Raw genomic sequence first — 19,847 nt, forward strand, 5'->3', positions numbered from 1 at the left:
TGACCTATAAAGCCCTAACTTTTTTAGTACCTTCCTACTTGAGAAAATGCCTCTCCCCATGCAAAGTAACACACTCAAAATCAACTTAAGTAAGAACTCTTTCACTTAAAAACAGGAGGAGAGAGGCTTTCTTCATTGAAAGCCTTCACATATGGAACTCACTGAAATACCCTCGATTTGAACATTCAAGATATGATACAAGATTTTTCCTTTACACAAGCATTTTAGTTGGGGGCTTGAAAGGGAATGATTATTATGGGGGAGAGAAATTCTGCTGAGAGACTGTTATTGGTGACTGTCAGTAGGTTTCCGAATAATTTTAAGTTATTTCTTTAACCAGAAAGATGACATTTAGAATTGCACATGTACAAAAGGTGTCTATTTTATTAGACAAAAATAAATCTATTAAAAATTATTTTTCAAAACAGAAAGAGTGCACTAAAACTATGCAGCCTAGGTTCCAAAATGATGGGGTTTTGATGGAAAGAGTCCACAACTATTCTAAGTAAAAGGAAAAAAAGTCTCAAAGTTTCAGAGTTCTCAATTTCATCAGATCTGAAACCTACAACATGCTCTTCCTCAAACTCTAGACTACATGTAGTCCGATCAGATGATGGCTACCTCATCTCACCTGTTACTATTCCTTAGCACTCACTGCCAATTTATTTTCAGATTGTAAACAATCCAGTTTTCAATCCCCTCTCTCTCAACTCCCACTACAAATACAAAAAATAGCAAAAACATTAATAATAAAACCACTAACAAATCCCTTTAAGACAACATACAACACAACTTACTTCATTTTTCAAGTCAGGGTCTTTTACAGGGTCATTATATTCAGCAGACCCAAACTTCTGTCTCCCGACAAGCATAACCTTGAGAGAATCTGATTTGCTTATACAGCATCAAGAAAAACAGAACCACTCACTTACTCCTATGGCACACCGCTATCTTCTTCAGTCACTAAGCAGTCCACCTTCACTTTTGAACTTTAGTCTCACACAGCACAATCACCCTGCCTCCCTTTTGCTAGTAAAGCACATGATTTAATCTTTATGAGCTGAATTACATAATCATGTGAAATACAAACCAGAACAACTTTCCTTCTATAACAAAACACATACACAAGCTATCATCAATAAGTGAAGAAAAAAAAACCATCTGAAAAGCACCATCTGTGCTCCTCCAAAGCTTGTGTCTTTTACCAACAGAATTTTGTTCCTGGCAGAATTCTGCCATCAAAAAATTTAAAATTCTGTTTCAAAAAGATAAAAATTTTGCACACAATATTTTAAAATTCTGCAGGTTCCAGCATGGCAGGGGAGGGGATGTGGAGGAAGAAGAGAAAACACACACTCCTGGCTACACAGAGGTGGAAGATCACCCTGCAGCTCTCCTCTGGGACACAGACTCATTAGTGAGGCTGTACCCAACTGACCTAGCACCAGAGTCAGATCTGTCCCAGAAACACTTTGGGCCCTGTCCCTCTATGCCAGAAGCACCAGGTTTGGGCAAGCAGGCTTAACCTAGCAGAATCCAAATGTGAAGGGGCTTAGTGTGGGAAGATCCACGTGTGGGTGAGAGGGTTCTATGTGTACACAGGTCAGTGGGGAGACAGGGTGATGGGGGATCTGAATGCACAGGCGCTCATTGGGGAGACCAATATCTGGGGAAGCTGGTGGGGTGGGCCATGTACAGAGGGTCTCCCCGCTGTGGAGAGAGAGGTTCAGTGGGGGAGTACAGGTACTAGGGAGTGAGATGTTACTAAGTCTGATGCCCTGGGTTTATAACTGAGAGCCCTTTAAATAGCTGCTTGGTAGACCAAATTACCCTTGAAGGGATCTGTATACTTGTTTCTGCAAGTTCTCCTACCTATCTTTCCCAATGGAGTACACCAACCAACAGAGAAACAAAGTGACTCTTTTAAAGATTTAGTAATGGTAAAGCTTATTGTGAATCAAACACCTTCAGGAAGCCTAAAGAAACAACTCGAGGGACAGATTCAAAAAGATGAAAGATGTATAAAGAGTTAAGCTTTTTGGACCATGTGATGGGTTTTACGGGTGCGAGTGCCCCCTCTCAGCCGATCAGGGGGGCTCAGCAAACCCACCAACGTGCCTAAGTTAGGGTTATAGGGTCCTGAGCCTTTGGGACGGGTTTTAAGGGTGCGAGCACCCCCTCTCAGCCGAGCAGAGGGTGGGGGGGAGGGCTCAGTGAACCCACTGTTGTGTCCGAGTTAGGGTTTGGGGGCCTCGCCCCTCAGGGTAGCCCTCAGAAGGGCAGCGTCTTAATTTCCTTGGGTTCCAGTGCCCACCTGTACCAGCATTCCCAGTCGTACAACTACTGGCGAGGCAAGGAAAGGGGGAAAAGGGAGACCCGGGCCTGCCCTCTCCACCAGGTCCCAACCCAGAGCCCTAAGTGCAGGGTTTAACACTCTCCCTGCATGACAGACGGGGTTTGATCCCAAAACACGTCTGCCCACAGGCGCCAGATGCACTCTGCCCCAGGCTGCTTCCTCTCCCCCTCCCTGGTTGTCGGGCTTGTTGGTAAGACGTGGGGGCTTACCCTTTTGCAGTCCCCCTCCGGTGTGGTCTGGTGTCCTGGGGACCCAGTCGTCCCCCTCCTACTTCTCCAGCATGGGGGAATCTCCTCCTTCCTGGAGGTCGGTCTGCAGCTCCTGCTCCCTGAGCCACCCCGCCACTTCTGTCCGGGCCGCTTGGAGTGGACCCAGAGTCAGGAGGCCCCGCCTCCCCAGCAGCCCATGCCCTGCACCGTTTCCCAGGGCCAGCCGGCTGCGCCGCTCCGTCGACGTTCAACCGGTGTGCATCGGCGTGGCTCAGCCCCTCCTCCTCCTCCGCGGCAGGGCCGCATGCATCCAGGTGCACTCAGCTCCGGCCCTGGCGAGCCAGGCGTCGGGGGCACCAGGACCTGCCACGGCACCACCCCGCCTTTCTCGCCAGGGGAGTGGCAAGATACCCCCCGAAGCAGTGCGGGCCTCACCAGCCCATCACAGACCACATTCTGCTTGAAGATGTGTGAATATATTTCCCGTTGAAATCTGTTTAATATTTATGTACTATCTTAAGGGTCAGAATTTGTTTTTTTATTTATATTTTTACTCCATTTTTTTAAGCCAGATTTCCTTGGACAAGCTTTTTTATTGTTTTTGCTGTGTTAGCTTACCTCCCTCCTATACAGTTTGCTTATATACACAAGCAGGAAGGACACAGTTAGCAAGGCGAGATTCTGCTCTCCAAAAAATGCATTGGCAGCGTCTTGGCCTCACAGCTTCTCTCCGTCATTTTCCAGCTCTGAACTTAAGGGTGGAACTAAGAAGCAGAGAGACCAAGACAACTAACAAGGAACAGTGATGGCAGCACCCTCTTCCACACTATGATAGGAAGAGACACAGGATCACTATGGATCACAAGCAGAGGGAAAATGTGTATTTAGTCACAATCAGGTTATTTTTCTTTATTTTGCTGTTTGGTTAAACTCCTCTGTTTTCTGTGTTTTTTGTTTCTTTCTTCAAGCTCTCCTGAAAGCAAAAGAGCTTGGGGTACCCCATGGGATGAAGTTCAAGTGTTGCTTTCTAGTTTTCAGGGTTTTATTTAATTCACTTGATGGTGGCAGCCTCTACCCCAGGGCCAGGAATCTGTGACTCCAGGGAGTTTTTGTAAGCAGAGCCTATAGAGGGCAGGAATTTTTAAGGTCTTTTGTGGGCTCTCACCTTCTGCACTTGGGAGTTTTAGAGTGGGGAACAGTCCTGACAGCCTACTATAAAGGAAGAGACAAAGTCGACAAACACTGCAAATTGTAGCAATGGGGAGGACTCTATAGAGTGACATGGGGAGGAAAGTTGAGGTGGCAGCCACTCAGATTACTAGGATTAGTTGTCCAACCAGTAGCTTCTGAGCAATATTTCAACTCCTGCATTGAGAAAGTTTTACACTTTACACTGATGTGGAGATGAGTCACCTTATGACCTGTCTGTAACATATTCATCTCATAAGCTAAGTAGTGCTGATTTAGAACAAAGTAACTTGATAATTTAGGGTATGTCTACACTACAGCATTATTTCAAAATATCTTATTTTGAATAAGTTATTTCGAAATAACGCATCTACACATAAAATGCATTTCGAAATAGCGTTCCAGCAGGGCATCAGCTCAGTAGTTGCTTTGTGTGGCTGCTGCCTGAGGCTATCTGAGGCTTGTGCTTAAAGGGACCCCCTGGACCGCCGGTTCTCAGGTTTTCCTACTTGCTTGCCTACCTCACTGAGGGATATCAAAGCATTTTTTTCCCCCGATTGCTTTGGTTGCCATGACTCGGGTCACCACAGCACTCGGCACCATGGAGCCAGAGCTGCCTCTGGGCACTCTGGTGCTCATTTTGGATGTCTTGCTGCAAGCCTGGCAGCAAGTGCTGGAGACTGCCTGGCAGCTTCTGGGGCAGCCCAACCCCCAGGTCCTCTTCCGGACCCGCCTGGGGCCGTGGAGGAGCAGTGGCCAGACACAAGCGTGCCCCGCTGCATCTGGCACCTGGACACCAGCAGCAACTGGTGGGGCCACATCGTCCTGGAGCGCTGGGGAGACCAACAATGGACCCAGAACTTCAGGATGAAGAAGGACACCTTCCTCCAGCTCTGTGAGTGGCCCACCCCTGCTCTGCGGCAACAGGATACACACGAGACCCGCCATTCCCTTCCACAAGCATGTGGCCATTGCCCTCTGGAAGCTCTCCGTGCCAGATAGCTACCAATCCGTGGGGAAATAGTGGCTCTCCCCACGCCAAACTATCGGAGCAGTGCTCATGCAGGTATGGCAGTCTCCGGCCACTGTGGCGGGGGGAGGGGGAGGGGGAGTGCGAGGAGGGGATAGGCTGCCCTAGGGAAAAGAGGGGGAGGGGGTGCAAGTCCCCTCCACGGGAGAGTTTGTTCTGTCCCATCCACACTACCGACTGCCCGCAGTGGCCAGGATTGCAGGGAGGGTGGCTCCTGGGGAGAGGGCACGGGGCAGTGGCAGGGAAGGAGCACTCTCAGCCACCCTGGCACCCCAGTGACTGTAGGTGGTTTTGTATGTCCCTCTGCAAGTGGTCAAGGCCATCAACAGAGTGCTGCTCTGCAAAGACATCCGCCTCCCTGATGTGGACACGGTCATCAAGGGGTTTGGCGCCCTGGGCTTCCCCAATTGCAGTGGGACAATCGACAGGATGCACATCCCCATCTGTGCCCTGGAACACCAGGCCTCCCTGTACATCAACTGGAAGGTATACTTCTCAGTCACCCTGCAGGCTGTGGGTACGTCTAGACTACATGCCTCTGTCGTCAGAGGCATGTAGATTAGGCTACCAGACATAGTAAAATGAAGCGGCGATTTAAATAATCGCCGCTTCATTTAAATTTACATGGCTGCCACGCTGAGCCTATAAACAGCTGAGTAGCTGTTTGTCGGCTCAGCGCGATAGTCTGGACGCGCGGGTATCGACATCAAAGGTATTTGTCGACTACCCAGGTATGCCTCCTGGGATGAGGTTTACCTGGGTGGTCGACAAATACCTTTGATGTCACCACCCGCGCGTGTCCAGACTATCGCGCTGAGCCGACAAACAGCTAATCAGCTGTTTGTCGGCTCAGCGCGGCAGCCATGTAAATTTAAATGAAGCGGCGATTATTTAAATCGCCGCTTCATTTTCCTATGTCTGGTAGCCTAATCTACATGCCTCTGGCGACAGAGGCATGTAGTCTAGACGTACCCTGTGTCTGACCACCAGGGCCAGTTCGTGGACATTAACGTGGGCTGGTCCTGCAAAGCATACGATGCTCGGGTTTACCGCAACTCCTCCATGTGCCAGAGGCTGCACGCCGGGACCTTCTTCCCCGACCACCACATCAGGGTCGGGGACGTGGACATGCCTGTCTGCCTGGTGGGGGATGCGGCCTACCCTCTACAACCTTGGCTCATGAAGCCCATATACGGGACACCTCAACCCCTCCTAGCAGGCCTTTAATGCCAAGCTTAGCAGGGCCCGCATTGTGGTGGAGGGGGCATTTGGCTGGCTGAAGGCCTGTTTTAGATGCCTCCTTACCTGCCTTCACCTCTCCGAGAGGAATATTCCACACATGGTGGCAGCATGCTGTGCACTGCACAATTTGTGTGCGCAGAAGGGGGAGTCTTTCCTGCCAGGCTGAATGGCAGAGGCTGACCACTTGACTGGCCTGTACGCACAGCCCCGCACGGCTGCCAGCTGAGAGGCCCGGGGGGGGGGGGCTACTGGTAAGCAGGAGGCCCTGCGGGAGAGCTTCCAGACAGAGGAGGAGTGAAGTCTCCCTGGCATGCACCACTGAGGGCTTGTGCCTTATTCAACCCTCATGTCGTTCCACTATCCCCTCCATAAACCCCCTTCCTGATATCAAATAAAAACATGTGTTCCCAAAAACAAACTCTGTTTATTGATCATAACTGGGGTGGAGGGAGAAGAGGGTGGGAGGGGAAGGGGGAAACCTGGGATCAGGGAGCTGAAAGGGGGAGGCAAGGGGAGAAAGGAGGAGGAGAAGCTCAGGGTTGGGGGTCTTGCCGGCCCACCTGTCTCCCAGGACTGTGAGTATGGGGACCTCGGCATCCCCGGGGAGAGGCAGGGAGGGAGGAAGAAGTGGGAGGGGGAGAAGGAGTGGGAGGAGGAGCGATAACTGGAGCAGTAGCAGGGGCTAGGATTGCCAGATGGTTGAAACAAAAATACCGAAACCTCCCCCCCCCCCCCCCGCCCCCAACACACACACACACACAAAAAAAAAAAAACAGGAAAAAATTCTGTTGAAGGGGGGGAAAAAGGGCAGGGGGAGACCAAAGCTGTTGAGAAAAAAAAGGGGGCGGGGACAACTCCAAGGACATATTAAGCCAAAATAAAATTAAAATAAAACAGCATTAAAGCATGTCTCCTTTAAGAGTGAGTGCAAGGATAGGAACAGGGGAGAAGTTGAGCACTAGGACCCAGGGGAAAGCATTACTTCCCCTAGGTTTTTTGGCCAGCAGCCATTTTGTGCAGGCAGCCTTGAGGAACCAGATAAGCATGGGGGCTGGGGTCGGGGGACTAGGGGTGCTGGGAGGCAGGAGGAGGCCGGGCACTGAGTGTTTGTAAAGTTGCCAGGTGCCCAACATTTTTGCCTCCTGGCCAGGGAAAAATTCAGAAAATACCAGACATTTTAGGTGCCCGGTATTCTCTGAATTTTTTTTACTGGACAGGAGCTGAAAATATCAGACTGTCTGGGAGAATACCGGACACCTGGCAACCCTAGCAGGGGCTGGAGCAGCACCAATCTCTGCACCATGGTCTGCAGGTGGTCGTGGATGGCACAGCCCTGCTCATGCAACTCCCACAAGCTCTCCTGCCACAGCTGCAGGTCTTCCTGCACCCAGTGCTCCTGGCTGTGGACCTGCCTTTGCAGTAACCGCAGGTGCTGCCTCTGGTATCCCTCCTGGTTCCGGGTGAGCCTGCTGGCCTGGGTGTGGGAGGATATCCTGGGTGGGGTGGTACGCCCTGCACTCGTAGCTGGTGCAGCTATGGAGAAACCAGAGAGGTGGTCAGTTATCCCTGGGGACACAGTGGGTGAAGCCCAGCCCCCCTGTGCAAGGTGAGGACAGTAGGTCTCTGCACGATCATGTCCTGCTATCCCCAGTAGTGTGAGCTGGCCCGGGACTGTACCCATGCCCCTGTGCTGTATATAGTGTGTGGGGGGGGGGGAGGATGTGCCCTGCTTCTGTGTAGAGGGGGATTGTGGAGGGAGGGCATTGTGCAGTGTCCCTCCCTGGGGTACAGAGCATGTCATGTGCCTTCATACATACATGTGTGTGGGTAACAGGCCAGGGCCCCTGTGTGGCAGTCAGCCAGGGCTACATGCCCCGGCTGGCACGGCGCATGCACAGGTTGCTGAGTGATCTGTGTTCAGCAAGGCCCACACGCGTGGTCCCTGGGCTCCCTCCCTCTCTGCCTCTCCCCCCCCCCCCCCCCCCCACACACACACACAAGTGGACAGTGATGGCACTCACATGCTGAGGCCTCCCCGGCCTCAGAAGACAGTGGTGATATTGCTGCTGGTATGCCTCGGGTTTCCAGGGTGAGTGCCATGCTCCCTCCAGGCTCCTGCAACTCCTGGCCATCCTCCTCCTCCTCCTCCTCGCCCTGTTCAGGGCCCTCTGCCCCAGGGTAGATGACCACCTGGGGGGCACGGACCATCTGGTCCCCCAAGATGCGGTCCAGGGCCTCAAAGTAGGGGAAGGGGTCTGGATCTGCCCCTGGTTGAAAGCTGCCCCCTGTGGCCCTGGCATAGGCCTGCCGCAGCTCCTTTATCTTCATGAGCACCTGCTCCTGCTTGCGCAAGTGGCCTTTGGTGGCAAGGCTGTCAGCCATCCATCTGTAGATGGCCGCATTCCTGCATCAAGTGCGGAGATCATGGACATTGGAGGCCTTCCCCCAAACCTCAATCAGGTCCATGATCTCCGCACTGGACCAAGAAGGCGCCCACCTCTTGCAGCACCTGGCAGGCTCCTAGGAGCTGCCAGCCTGCTCCTGGGGAGCAGAGGAGGGCTGACTGGCACTGGCTGGCTGGCTCATGCTGGCAAATGGGTCGGGGCAGCGCCTGCAGGCTCTAGGCTGGCAGGCCTAGAGTTGGCACAGGCCCTGTGACCAAACTGAGTCTACCCCTTTAAGGGCTCCAGGATTGGGCTGGGGGACCAGAGGAGTTTTCCTGGTTCATCCCAGAGTGGCCACCAGGACACCCTGGGAAGGGCAGGAGGCCCCCTATTTCGAAATAAGAATCTACACAGAGCTTATTTCGATTTAGCTATTTCAAATTTGGAGCTATTCCTCATAGAATGAGGTTTACCAAATTTGAAATAAGTGCGCCGCTATTTCGAATTTATTTTGAAATAGCGGTTTGCCTGTGTAGACGCTATTAAAGTTAATTCAAAATAACAGCTGTTATTTTGAATTAACTCTGATGTGTAGACATACCCTCAGTGACTTCTCCCATCTCAGTGACTTCTCCCATCTCCTCAGAGGCCCCCACTGTTGTAAACATTTTTCCACAATAGAAGTCTTTTGACTTCCTGATTCAAACAAATAAACCTCTCTCTGAAAATATCCACTCAATGTGCAGCAGCAATCAAAAAAACAAATAGAATGTTAGGAATCATTAAGGAAGTGATACATAATAAGACAGAAAATATCATATTGCCTCTATAAATCCATGGTAAGCCCACATATCTTGAACACCGTGCGCAGATGTGGTCACCCCATATCAAAAAAGATATATTGGAATTGGAAAAGGTTCAGAAAGGGGCAACAAAAATCATTAGGCATATGGAATGGCAAATAAAGACGAGATAAAGACGACTGGGACTTTTCAGGTTGGAAAAGAGATGACTAAGGAGGGATATGATAGAGGTCTATAAAATCATGCCTGATATGGAAAAAGAAAGTAAGGACAAGTTATTTACTCCTTCCCATTAAGGATGTTAAGAGGCAGTATTTGGTTAATTGTGCAGTCAATACAAATTGTATTAACTTCACAATTAATTGATAAGGAATGCGCTCTGTCCCAGCTCAAACCAGGTGCAAGAGCTACCCCCACTTCGGCTTTATAGATTAAATACAGTAAGAGCCGGGTGTGGCGTAGTGGGGGTGCTGTCTGCTCTGAGACCTGGGGTCCCCCTGAGCTGTGATGTGAGATTCTCACTGACTCTCCCAAATGTGTATTAACCCAGACACCCAGGCTCAGCCTCCCAGGGAGAGAGACAAAGGGAGGAAGGCAGAGACCAACACCTGGCTATGGGGCAGGGCTGGAAGAGAGGTGGAGTTTCTGTCTGGGAAGCAGGGGAGAAGGGGCTAGGATTTTAGGGTCCAGCCACCCCTATCTCAAGGGGGGGCCTGGCCCCCGTTCCTATAACCAGATTACATCTGTGCTGTATCTGGGAGAAGCAATAAACTCTCTCAATCCTACTGGCTGGCGGAGTCTGTTCGTGCCACTACGGGAGTGCAGGACACGGGAAACCCCAACGCGCTGTCACACCGGGCATACAGGCAGCCTGGCTCCTACTTCATTTAAAATGCAGAGCCACAGTGGTCCCAGATGTGGCACAAGCTGGGAATGTTCAGTCCCAGCTCGTGCCAGGTCTAGCAGCCCCTGTCCGCAGGGGTCCCAGCTCCCAATGGGACTCCCTACAGACATGGGCTGCTCTGCAGGATGCGAAGCAACCTCTGCTCATGGTGAGCCTGAGCCCACCGCAGGCAGAGGCTGCTTCACAGCACCCTCTCCTGACCTGCCCCCATGCACCGCAGAGATGATGCTGGGGGGAAGGGGCTTTTAAGCTGGCTCCCGCTTTCCCCTCTCCCCCTTGCTGCCTCTGATACGAAGGCAGCGGGGGTGGGAGGCAGGAAGTGAGTAGTCAACTATTCGACTAGTCGCTTACATCCCTATTTCCCATAACAGTAGGGTTACCAAATGAACTAAGGGCACCAAACGAAATTAATAGGCAGCAGGTTTTAAACAAACAAAAGGAAGTATTTCTTCATATAATGCCAAGTCAATCTGTGGAATATCCTACTAAAGGATGTTATGAAGGCCTGGACTATAACAGAGTTAAAAAAAAAAAAAGAGTTAAATAAATTCATGGAGGATGGTCTACCAATGACCATTAACTAGGATGGGCAGGGATGATGTCTCTACTGTCTGCTTGTTGGAACTGGTAATGAACAACAGCGAATGGATCATCTTTTCTGTTCATTTCCTCTGGGGCAGCTGGTACTGGCCAATGTCAGAAGAGAGGATACTGGGCTAAATGGACCTTTGGTCCGATTCAGTATGGCCGTTACTATGTACCCTTTTTGATAATTTTAACTGCATAACTTCAGTACACATTAACATTATTTTAATAACATGAACAAATTTGCTTCTGGCTTCAGACCATGTGCACAGAATTAACATGTTCAGTTACTGTATAAACCCTATGAAACAGTAATCTGTTGTACACTGGAGCCATAACTGCAAACAATTTTATAACCATAACTACGGATTGTAAGCACAAATAAAAACATTTGGTACGTAAGCATTTGTCAATTGTATTTAGTTGACGTATCATCATACTTCTCAAAAGTTGTGAACACACAAACTTTGAGTTTTCCTATCATCAAAATATACCATTTCTTTTAAGTTCTACTGAAACTGTAACTGATTATTACATTTCAATTGAAATTGACAATGTCTACAGAGATGCATGCTAAGACTAGCAAGAAAGTGAATACAGAGTCTGATTCTGCAATCCCTGCTGAAGTGGACTAATTTACCAAAATCGTCTCAGTGTAAGAAATACAGAATTGAGTAAGTAGTTTGCCTGCACATGACTGAGAGGAAGATGCTTCCTCCTTTGTAGTAACCTGCAATGAACCTTTAACAAGAGGAAGCTGAGCAACTAACTGCCTTCTCATTTGGAGAATTATTGCAGGAGAAAACAGGCCCGACAAGTTAACTTCAGAGCCAAATTAAATGGCAGTGTTCACAGTATATCATCAAAGAACATAGGATACTAATGTATTAAAGTATACAAAAATAGCTGTATATGCTTACTACTGCATGTGCCTCTTTTTATCCTTTTTCCGACTCAGTAAACTAAACTGCTGAAATATAATTTTGCGACAGATGCTTTTTTTATAAAAATACAAATATTTACAACCATCTTTTTGTTACTGTGATAGAACAGATCACGTACTTTCTTAAGAGACAAAGCAACTTTGCAAATGGCACAAATGTTTCCTCCAAGGAGAAGTCTTATATATCCAAAGAACTTGGCTCCCCATTCAGCAAAGGTGGCAAGCATATGCTTCCATCAAAATTTAAGATGTCAAAGGGTATGTAAAGTATGAAAAAAGAAACACATTATTTAAAAAGAGACTACGTATCAACTATCTGCATTTACTTAGTAATTTGTCGGCAACTGTCTTTTGACAGTTACCTCCATGAATTTGCCATAAATGGGACATGCACAGCAGAGTCCAGATGATTTGTAACTTAATTGCAAAACAAATGACTTCACTGAAATCACTGTGCCATAAAGTTTGTTTTATTGCAATAATAATAAAACTATGCAACATCCCGTCAGCCACAGACAACTTTCGAGGCAACCCGTATCCCCATAAGAGATATTGCACTATGAAGCACAATGTTCACATACCAGTAAGAAAGAACAATCCTGAAAAGTATCCAACCCAAATCAGATTTTGAGATATCCCATTAAAATACTTCCAGATGGAAGTATAAAATTACAAATGTATGGAATCTTGAGAACATATTCATCTGTACACAAAAATAGATGTGTCTTCAAGATTATATACATTTGTTCCAGCACTTAAACACATTCAGAAGTTTTCTTGCTACCTTCTTATTAAGTCCAAAAAATAGTCCCCCCTTTTCGTGAGCTCTATCAAGAATTATAAATTGTTCCTAAACAACTCAAAAGGCCACCTGAGGCCCAGAAACTTATAATGGAGAGCTTTAATATACAAAGGTTGCCATTAACAAGTCAGCATTTGCAATAAGTTTCCCCACACACATATTTCTGTATTTATAGTGGGTCATAACTATAACATGATTGTTGGAAAATATTAATTTAACTGACAACCAGTGAGTATGTAATATACACACACTTTCCCCTTACATCAGGGTTACCAGAATATTGCTCTGAAACGTCACTGCACTGCTACTCCCTCGTGACAAAAGTAACTTAGGGGGGAACCTAAGCCTGAGTCTGTCTCAACCTCAACAACCCAAAGTGAGGGGGCCCAAGCCTTCATCCCAAATCACGGGCTGTAACCTGATCCCCAACATCCCAGGCTTGAGACCTTGGGCTTCAGCTTTGGATCCAGATGGTGGGGCTCAGGCTTTGGCTCTGGCCCTAGACACCAGCAAATCCAAGCCAGTCCTCATGACTCCATTAAAATGGGGTTGTGACCCACTCTGGGGTCCTGATGTAAAGTTTGAGAACCACTGCTCTAAAAGTTCGTTGTAAAACCTAGCACATCTTACATTTACCAATTGCCACATCTTGCCTGAGGAGGTAACTAATATCATAGACTTATTTATGAATTTTCTGATTCTTTGCAGAGTACGATGCCTTTGGGCATACTGGATCCAACCCTCTCGCAGTGAAGTCAGTGTCAAATCTTCACTGACTTTAATTAGCAGGATCTGACCTCTATATAACATGGGGACATTTGCAATACAGGTTGGACCTCCCTTGTTCGGCACCCTCAGAACCTAACCAGACCCAAATGAAGGGATTTAATGGACCAGGGAGATCCTCCTCAACATGCCCCGCGTTGTCCTGCTGCCCCGGCTAGGGCTCCAGTTAGCCCCACTGCTGTCTGCCTAGCCGTGGTTGCCACTGGGATCGGAGCTCCACAGCCAAGGATAGAGCTCCTTGGATGCCACCAGGGCTGGAGCTCCACGGCTGGGCTGGAGTTCTGCCACTGCGGGAGCTCGGTAGTCGCCGCTCCCATCCCCGAGCTCCACAACCAGGGCTTTACCTCCTCTGCTGCCACTTCTGGCCCCCAAGCTCCATGGCTAGGGTCAGAGTTCTGCAGCTGCCATTGCTGGACCCCTGCTAGCACCTGGCCACAGGGGCCAGAAATCCCTGCTGCACCACCCGCCCCTTCACCACCTGGCTCCCAGATGAGTCTCCATGCCCTCCACCCCCCACCGCTCCTGCTCCGCAGCCCAACCTCCCTGTACCTTGGGCTCGATGGTCCAGGAACATCCACAGTCCGGATGTTGTCAGACCAGAGTGTCCCGGTTAAGGGACGCACAACAATATGAAAAGTTATATTTATATTTACTTCCTTATTTTAAAACTGGTCATTGATATGCAATATAACATACACAACATAATCATTAGTCGTTTTCAAGCTTAGAAGAAAGGCAAGAATTACCTCAGCTCCTTGAAGAGCTTTGCTCTTTTCTCTTACTGAAAAATTAACACTGAGAGGTGTCCAAAGAGATCTCACTTCAACAGACAGCCATCCAAGGAGGAACAGTGCTGCCCTCACCCTGAAAACACAAAATATAGCAATGAATTTTAAAAATGTGGCTTTAGCAATAAAATGTTCCCATATATAAAATAATCCACCTTGTGAAAACCTTACTTGGCATGTGATGATTTCCTGTCTAAAGGAGAATAAAAACTAGCAGAATACATGTCTAAAGCCCCCATTCTTAAAACCACCAGAAGACATGACAGTAACTGTCATGCTTAGGTCATGCCAGCTCTTTTTCTTCACTGTACATCTCAATTTTATTATTAGGATAATTATAATATTTTCAGTGGAGGAGTTGATTGATTAAAGTTACATGGAGAATCCATACAAATCAAAGCTGGCAAGACTGCTGTGGTGAAGCAAGAATCACTGTTTGGTGGTAATATGTCTATCCATAAAAATGCACATACACGAACTAAGGATGTAAGCAACTACTCAAGTAGATCACTACCTTAGGTTTATCAGGTACTCGAATCACTACTCAACTACTCACTTCCCCATGCTCCGCTGCTTCTGTATGAGTGCAGAGAGGGCAGGGGAGGTAGAGCCTTAGTCCCATCTCTCACTGCCTCCAGGCGCTAACTTTGCTGCAGCTCTGCATTTTAAATGTAGTAAGAGCCAGGCTGCCTGCATGCGCAGCTCCTACTACATTTAAACTGCAGAGCCGCAGCAAGGGCAGCGACCGCCCCCCCCCCCTTATCGACTAATCAAGTAGTTAATGGAAATTCAATCGACTACTCTATTAGTTAATTAACCACTACTTAATACCCCTAACAGCCACTAAAGTCTGCACTTGCATTTACAAAGCAAAAAATTGCATTCCTAGGTTCAGATCCTGCAATTCAAACTGTACTGACAATTACACCCACACATTGTCCTAAAGTCAATAGGGCTATGCCCTAGAGGTCTACTTGAGCTTAATTTTGAAGTCCAATCCAGACTCAAACCTGATCTGAGCAAGCTGACCCTAACCAAGCGTACCAAGACATTTTCAGACCCGACATAGAGCCTGACACTTGTAGTTGGGACCTGACAGAGCTGGCTTAGGATGCAAGCCTCTACCCTGCCCCATTCAGTGACTGTAGTATCAGGTCCCTAATGCAAAAATATGAAGGCACTAATTTATTGTTGTCAGTACATATATTTTTAAGCTTTCTAATTCACAATAAAAATAAAGCTGAACAGAAATTTTAAAATTTACTCAGCTCTCTCTCTCTGCACTCCAATTTAAATGTGAACAGTCATTTAGAAATTCTGTGCTTTACTGTAAAGTTTTAATAAAGCAAAATCTTCAGAAAGTTTACAAAAAGGCTTTTAACAAGACCAGCAATTATTTCATGTCCCTCAAAAAATAAACAACAGGAACAAATATTCACAAAGGAAGACCATTCAAAAAAGTCTGGCCTGGGTCTTACTTGAAAACCACAATCCCTTTTTAGAAGGATAAACTAAACTAATATATGTTCATAGACAATCCATGTTTTAACTTATGGCATTCATTCCTACCTTCTCTTAGGTGATTATTGTTACCAGAGGCAACTGTACTGAAAACTAACAATAAACAATAAAAGAGGGCTATGACAAACTTTCTTAGCCAGATCTATAAGGGAGCTAATCCTGCTCCAAGACTATACATTCTGGAACAATTCAATAGAAGACAATGGAACTGCTATAGATTCACACTAATGTAATTGGGAACAGAATATGATTCATCATATAATAAACAAAAACTATGTTCAGTGATAATTAAGGTTGCATCAGGACCCAACCCTTTCTATTTAACTGCTTGAAGGCATGCAAACACATTAAGAGACAAGCATGCATCATTCCACTTTCACGATGCCACTGGTAACATGTTATGCTGCAGAAAGTACTCACTTCCATCTGATAAAGCAGGGGGAGGCAAAACAGCATCCGCAGGCCAGATCCAGTCCACCAAGCCATTGGATCCGGCTCCCAGCCACCCTGCCCACACCCAGGCCAATTGAGGCCTGGGGACATGACAGAATGCAAAGTCTCCTCCTGCCACCAGGGGCTTGCTCAACACCTAGAGGGAACCCCCAGCTGTTCAAAACAGCTGGCAGTTCTCTCTAGGCACCACACACCCCTGATAGTTAGTGCAGGCACAGGGAGCAAAAATTTCACATGCTCTTCCACCCTCAGGCCAATCAAGATCTGTGGGCGGGGGAACACGTGAAGCCTCCTGATCCCGCCCCGTCCCTTCCAGGCAGCCTGTAACTACTTCTGAAATTTGTGAGGTCACCCCTCCTTCAAAAATTATTGCCTACTCCTTTGATAAAGCAATCCATAACCCATCTTAATCTTACTCACTCTCTCATGCAAAAGCCTCATATTCTCATATCAAAAGATCAGCACTTCTGATTGTAACAGTCCATTCATTTGCAAAGCTATTCTAATTTCATACAGCTGAGATCACCATTAAAGTTTTGCATCAAAAGGAGTTGAACAAACAGCGTACTTAATGTTTTTTTTGGAAAGAGTTGACAATGAAATTGAAAGTCTAGCTACCCTACCTATTGAGGCCCTAATGTCCTTCAGCTCACGCAGTGGAAGCACAGGCTGTTAAACCCAGTAGCCAAGGTTTTATTGCAAATGACCCAGCTATGGATATTCTCACACATGGTATGTGTGTCACATTGGTTTGTGATGTCAGACAGACACATATCATTCTAGTATTAGTTACTAAGTGCCCACCACAGAAGCTTACCCCAACGAACCAGAGGGTGACAATAATTCAAATTCCTATCTACATCTGTAAAGACTGAACTGCAATCTCTGGCTACAAAAGCATGGACCTAGTGCTAACATTGAAGGACCATATCCAATAGCTCTCCTGACCAAGCACCTACAAGAGAATAAAGAGCCCAACTGTTATGGTGGGTTTGAATGGCATCTTCTAATGTCCTAGACAAGTGTTGGATTTCCCCCCTTCAAGTGCCCTAGAAAATCTGAGCAGTTCCTGAACTACAAGAAACTTTTGAAATTAATTCTCTGTCTCAAAACACAGGTTTTATAAAAGGTTTTAATCCCTGTTAAAAATAAAAATCTGGGAGCAAATTTAGCTATGGTGGCGCTACCTCATGGAACATTTTATTAACAAGCTAAGGCCCCAGTCCTACAGAATCTTATGCACATGCTTCAATTCAAAGTACTATTCACATGCTTGAAATTAAATGAATGTGAAGGTTTGCAGCACTAAACTGGATACCTATCCAGGGATGAAAGTAACTTAAATTTCTTACAGGTACTGTCATATTGCATTGTGGGGCTGAGAGCAGGGGACTGGAAGATGCAGAAGGTCTCAGGTCAGGGGACTGAGATGCGCAGGGGTCAGGATAGACAATTTTGGGAGTGGCAGTGGATGGATCAGGAGTGGGGCAGGCCCCGTCAGTTATCCTGCCCCTCGCTGCTCTTGTTCCTGGCCAAATAGGATCTGTGGCCGAGAGGCCATACCTGCAGGCAAGGCAAGGCAACCAGTGAAGACCTCCTGCCGCTCCCTTCCCCATCCCCGCCATCGGCAGTAGGCCAAAGAGAAGATGTGTGCCTGTGCTGCTTCCAGCCAGTGCAGGGAGAGCAGGATAGGCTGGGAGATCCACACTGCTGGCAGGAGCCCAACAGGGAGCCTGCGCACCTATACCTGCAGTGTCCCCCCAGCCAGCCACTTTCTTACCGAAATGGCTCCCCAGAGTGCACCGGCCTACTTTCTCCTACGACTGCATATTGTATCTAAGAAAAGGAGAGGGGAGAGGGAATAATTTTCCGATGTCCAAAACAGACCAGTTGCACTGCTTTGGTTTTGAACAGGATGTACTGATTTAAATCAAGGCAATTTAAGTCACCAGTTTAAATCACCAAGTGGAGAGCATCAATTTAAATCGATTTCTATTGGTACTTCAGTTAGTTCCTAAAGAAAGGTGCAGTCCTCTAACCATTAAAACTAGTTGATTTACAACTAACCAGAGCCTTAACATGAGATTTGCTACAGCCTTTTACTACCTAAGGCTATGTCTACACAGCAAAGTTATTTCGAAATAATGGCCCTTATTTTGAAATAACTTTCCTAGCATCTACACAGCCAAACGGTTATTTTGAAATTAAATCGAAATAGCAGAGCACTTATTTCGAATTTGGTAAACCTCATTCTACAAGGAATAACGCCAAATTCAAAACAGCTAATTTGAAATAAGCGCTGTGTAGACGCTTATTTCAAAATAGGGGGCCTCCAGCCCTTACCAGAGTGCCCTGGTGGCCACTCTGGGCACAACCAGGAAAAATTCCTCTTCTCTCCGCCAGCCCTGGAGCCCTTAAAGGGGTAGACTCTGGCCACAGTGCCTGTGGCAGCTCCAGGCCTGCCAGCACAGAGCCAGCATTCGCTGCCCCAACCCAGTAGCTCCACCATTAGCCAGGCAGCCAGTGCCAGCCAGCCCTCCACTGCTCCCCAGGCCCAGTCCCCCAGCTCCCAGGAGCCAGAGAAGGCAGGCGCCTTCCTGGTCTAGTGTGGAGATCGTGAACCTCATTGACGTTTGGGGGGAGGCCTCCAATGTCCACAGTCTCCACACTAGACAGAGGAAAACGGCCGTCTACAGACAGATAGCTGCCAGCCTGGCCACCAAAGGCCACATGCGCACCCAGAAGCAGGTGCACATGAAAATAAAGGAGCTGCGGCAGGCTTATGCCAGGGCCACAGGGGGCAGCTCCCAAACAGGGGCAGACACTTGCCCCTATTTTGACACCCTGGACCGCATCCTGGGGGGTTGGATGGTCCATGCCACCTCAGGGGTCATCAGTCCTGGAGCAGAGGGCCCTGACCAGAGCATGGAGCAGGAGTGCCAGGAACCCAGAGGGAGCGTGTCACACAGCCAGGACCCCCGAGCCATCCCAGCAGACCTCTCACCAGTGTCATCCGAGGAGGTAACAACATGTGAGTGCCATCACTGTCCCCTTATTGAGGGGCAGGGAGGGAGATCAGGGATCGCACACATGGACCTTGCTTACCACAGATCACGCAGCAACCTGTGCACGTGTGAGCATGTGCAATGCCACCCCTGGGCACGTGGCCCCAGCTGGCTGCCACACTGGGGCCTTGGCCTGTTAGCCACACGCATGTGTGAAGAGACATGACATACTCCTGACCCCGGGGTGGGACACAGCAGGACGCCCTCTCTCCACAAGGCCATTCTACACAGAGGGAGGGGACATCTCCCCCTCACCTCACCCACACTATACACAGCACAGGGGCACGGGTGCGCTCTCGGGGCAGCTCCCACTCCTGGGGATAGCAGGACATTCCGAACATGGCCTGTGCGCAAGCACATCGGCTCTGATGGTGCAGGGACTGGTCATCCTCACCTTCCACAAGGGGGCTGGGCTTCACGCACTGTGTCCCCAGGAATAACTGACCACTTCTCTTGTTTCTCCACAGCCGCACCAGCTGCGCGTGCAGGGCGCACCACCTCACCTGGGACATGCTCCTGCACCTGAGGGCTCCGCAGGCCCACCCGTGCAGTGCAGGGGTACAGACAGCAGCACCTGGGAGCACTGCGAGCTCTGCACCACACCCTTCAGAACTGGCTGCAAGAGGACCTGGAGCTCCAGCGGGAGCAGCTTGCCCAGGGCCATTCCATCGGCCAACACTTGCAGGGCCTGGTGCAGAGCGTGCTGCCTCCTGCCGCTCCAGCGCCTGCTGCCTCCCCAGCTACCGCTCCTCCTCCCACTCCTTCTCCCCCTCCCCCTTCTCCTGCCA

General features: G+C 48.5%; 1 protein-coding gene across 12 annotated transcripts in view; it reads right to left on the reverse strand.

The window, feature by feature from the left end:
• Nucleotides 1-19,847, reverse strand: part of SGMS1 (sphingomyelin synthase 1) — a 211,785-nt gene that overhangs the window by 168,729 nt on the left and 23,209 nt on the right. For 10 of the 12 annotated variants that reach the window (XM_089780152.1, XM_075935077.2, XM_075935069.2 and 7 more), the window contains exon 2: nt 13,979-14,096. The exons of 1 other annotated variant lie outside the window; for it this stretch is intronic. The gene's annotated coding sequence lies outside the window, so the exon portion shown is untranslated. Of the gene's footprint in view, nt 1-797; nt 924-13,978; nt 14,097-19,847 lie in introns of those variants that run through there. One more of the 12 variants, XM_006121460.5, reaches the window with a different exon arrangement.

The sequence above is a fragment of the Pelodiscus sinensis genome, chromosome 8 (genome assembly GCF_052426305.1).
Source record: "Pelodiscus sinensis isolate ZL-2025 chromosome 8, ASM5242630v1, whole genome shotgun sequence".
Lineage (NCBI taxonomy): Eukaryota > Metazoa > Chordata > Testudines > Trionychidae > Pelodiscus > Pelodiscus sinensis.